General features: G+C 41.9%; 1 non-coding gene across 1 annotated transcript; it reads right to left on the reverse strand.

Annotated features, from left to right (window-relative positions):
• Window positions 1–244: 244 nt before the first annotated feature.
• On the reverse strand, window positions 245–317 carry Trnaa-cgc (transfer RNA alanine (anticodon CGC)). Its single transcript has one exon. It is a non-coding gene; the product is annotated as a tRNA-Ala (tRNA).
• Between the last annotated feature and the right edge of the window lie 3,729 nt (window positions 318–4,046).

Raw genomic sequence — 4,046 nt, forward strand, 5'->3', positions numbered from 1 at the left:
TCCGTCCAGATACTCACACAGCTGTGAGGTTAAGTAGATGACGGTAGGTTTTCGTTGAAAGAAGACTGCCGGTGGTGGTGGTGGTTAGTGTTTAACGTCCCGTCGACAACGAGGTCATTAGAGACGGAGCGCAAGCTCGGGTTAGGGAAGGATTGGTAAGGAAATCGGCCGTGCCATTTCAAAGGAACCATCTCGGCATTTGCCTGAAACGATTTAGGGAAATCACGGGAAACCTAAATCAGAATGGCTGGAGACGGGATTGAACCGTCGTCCTCCCGAATGCGAGTCCAGTGTGCTAACCACTGCACCACCTCGCTCGGTAGAAGACTACTGGTCACACACATCGAAGGCTCCGAGTACGGTACTTCTCCAAAGCTGTGTCGGCGTGCATGACTCTTGTCAAGACATCGTGAGCAAAGAATAGTTTGAAATGTCAGATATGGATAAAATTATAAGCTGAACGTATGTGAGTCACTTCATTAAAAAGCTTAATTTTAAAAGCCGACATCAGCTCAGATACTTCTTGGCTTTTCAATTTCAGTTGTTCAGTGGCATCTATAAGAGACTTCATACCGTAATTTGATTCATTTTTGAAAATTTATAGGTGGAAACTTGGAAGCAGATTTGACGTTACATGTTTTAGATTTGAGACTGTGTGATCATGATGGATTACACATACTTATGCTGTGATGGCCTGGTGAAGTTGCAAATCAAAACACTACATGCGTGACTGTCCTGGGGCAACTAGGTCATTGAATCGGGACCTAGAAGGCTTGGGAAGAAAGAAACGAAAAAACTGAAAAAATTAAAATAGAAAATTCGCAAAATCTATTAGTCAAATGAAGTCGTCCTCTATAATAATCTAATCATAGTTAGTTTTGGAAATCATTCTGACGTGAAGATATGAGAATCATTGAGTCAGCTTTAGCCAGCAGACTATACTCTGACAGTGTTTGTATGTATTCTTAACCCCAAGCATACGTAAGACGCGAAGAGGGAGATCACAACTATGTTGTAAGTAATTTCATCTGAAAAGGCTTAAATGTGCTGATACACTGTTAGCGATACGCACATATCGAAATGACTGTAGTATGGCGTACACAAAATTATAAAAGGGAAGTGCGTTGGCGGAGCAGTCATTTATACCCAGGTGATTCATGCGAAAAGGTTTCTGACGTTGTTATGGCCGCACGATGGGAATTAACAGAGAACATGGAATGGTAGTGGGACCTAGAAGCATAGGGCATTCCATTTCGTAAATCTTTAGGGAATTCAATATTCCGAGACCCACAACGTGAGGAGTGTACCGATAATATCAAATTTCAGGCACTACCCCTCACCACGGACAACGCAGTGGCGACGGCCTTCACTTGACGACCAACAGCAACGGCGTTTACGTAGAGTTGTCACTGTAACAGATAAGCAACACTGCGTGAAGTTAACGCAGAAATCCATGCGGGACGTACGACGAACGTATGTGTCAGGACAATGTTGCAAATTTGGCGTAATGGGTTACGGCAGCGGAATCAGACGCGAGAGCCTTTGCTACCTGCACGACATCGCCTGCAGGGCCTCTCCTGTTCTCATGACCATATCAGCTGGACCCTAGACGACTGGGAAACCGTGGCCTGGTCAGATGAATCCCAATTTCAGTTGGTACGAACTGATGGTAGGGCTAGAGTGTGGCGCGGACCCCACGAAGCCATGGTCCCAAGTTGCCAACAAGGCACTGTGCAAGCTGGTGGTGGCTCCATAATGATGGGGACTGTTCTTAGATGCAATGGCCTGGGTCATATGTATCAACTGCATAGATCATTGATTGGAAATGCTTATTTCGTCTACTTGGAGACCATTTGCAGCCGTTCATGGACTTCTCTTCCCAAATAACGATGGAATTTTTATGGATGACAATGCATCGCCTCAGGACATTCTGGAGAATTCGAGTGAGTAATTTGGCCACCCAAACAGACCGACATGAATCCCAAGGAAACATTTGTGAGACATAATCGATAGGTCATTTCGTGCACAGAATCCTGCACCGGCAGTACTTTCGCAATTGTAGACGGCTATAGAGGAATCATGGCTGAACACTGCCGCAGGGGACTTCCAACGACTTGTTGAGTCCATATTAGGAGATATCATATGACTTTTGTCACCTCGGTGCACATTCAATGAAAATACTCTCTGCACACAATGTTTGAAGCTAAGATTGTTCAGTGACCGGAAACCAACAGTTATCAGTCCGAAGTCCTAAACAGTCTTTACACATGACTCGAAACAACTGCTCGTCAGCCACTGTTCTGAGGGTCTTGTTAGAGTGAACGACTCATACTTATTTTGTAAATTCGAGGAGTACCAATAGCGTAAGTGGTAATGCACAAACAGTACTTACAGCCGTAAATTACTTTCACCAACAATGACGATTATAGTGCCACGCCTACTGCGCACAGATTTCATTTGATCGCCAATGTCAGCAGCGAGAAGAATTAGTATATATATCAGCTGCTCGAATTCCAACGACATCTGCCGATTCTGATCTAGCCTAACGAGGGCTGTGTACTGGAACTGGGGATACGAACTGCACAAAGACGAATGGTGACACACTTTATTTAGTTATATCTAAGCAGAAACAAGAATTTCATTTCGCACTTCATTCCGTTTATAAAACACCTTCGATTTTAAACTCAAATTCTGACAAAACTACAGTTTATGGTTTCAAATAAGTCTATAATCGTTAGCAGTTTTTTGAAAAATCTAAGTTTCTTATGATATGTCCACGGGAACCGTGCTTTTTAAGATGCCACGATTTGCCGAACAATTTCTACGCAAGCGAATGCAGAGATCAACGGTAAGGAAACATCACTGGAGAATGTATAATATGTAGTATTCCGATATTCCTGTGATTATAAGATTTATAAAATTTGTCCTTTTCCAGGGCAAACTGCCTCAGGCAAAATTGATAAACAGTCTAAGCGACTGGTTTGCAAAATAAAGTTACACTGAATGTAACTACAGCGTCTAAGATCTCCATATTCATTAAATAAGCATACTTGTGAGAATGTATATTTTGCGTTCGCAGAAAGAAGCAATCGATTTGACCCTTCTGTTTTTGGTGCCACGAACTGGTCGAACTTGGAGCGGAGATGGCTTACCTTGTGACTGCTGTCGTGAATCCATGTTCTTACTGCAATTGGAAGTTTTCGTGAGATTTTGCCCACTGGGAACGGATACATCCATGTTGCTCGCCAGTCGTTTGGTCCCAGACTGATGCCTAGCAACCGCGTGGGCCGCTGGAAGGAACACCTGTATTGTTGAGAATTGCGTCACTTCGTGATGTGTTGGTTACTCTAATAGAATATACGAAAATTGGTAACACTCATTTCACGAGACTTTCTGCAAATGTGACGTCATTTTGATGCCACGCATAATATCGACATCAGCAGTAACTGCTATCGACTTTCGTTAGTGTTCGATACGGGCCTCTCATAAGACTTCATGCACGCATAGCATAGATTTAAAACACATGTCGTTCTTGGTATAATTTAATATAATTATTGCTAGAATAAACGTCACAAAATGATTAATCAACAATTATTTTTTTCATGAAGAGTGCTCTCGCAGGAGTGAGTTGTTATCGACAATAATTTACAAATTAAGCTTCAAACACGCTTGTATTCTAACTTGGAGTATGCTATTGAAAATTTATAACAAACATGTCACAAGTATCATTAAGTGTCAGTTACTGATTCATCAACGATATAAACCTTAAAGAAATACTACGATATCCAAGACAGGAGAATACTATTACATGACGTAGTGCTAGCCTAATAGACAATGTCATGGTTTATGGTGTCGAAAGATATAGTTTCACATTCCGTGACATGCAAATACTTTTTATGACACATTCCAGAACTTTCTTAAAATTGTCATACAAGCATGTTGTGCAAAATTCGGTGTTATTTACGCTTCCGTCTGATTAGAGAACGAAGGATAAAACAAATATTTAGCCATTTTCGGGTGTGTGCTTAGGCAGCATTCTAACAGGA

The sequence above is a fragment of the Schistocerca gregaria genome, chromosome 7 (assembly GCF_023897955.1).
Source record: "Schistocerca gregaria isolate iqSchGreg1 chromosome 7, iqSchGreg1.2, whole genome shotgun sequence".
NCBI classification, from domain to species: domain Eukaryota; kingdom Metazoa; phylum Arthropoda; class Insecta; order Orthoptera; family Acrididae; genus Schistocerca; species Schistocerca gregaria.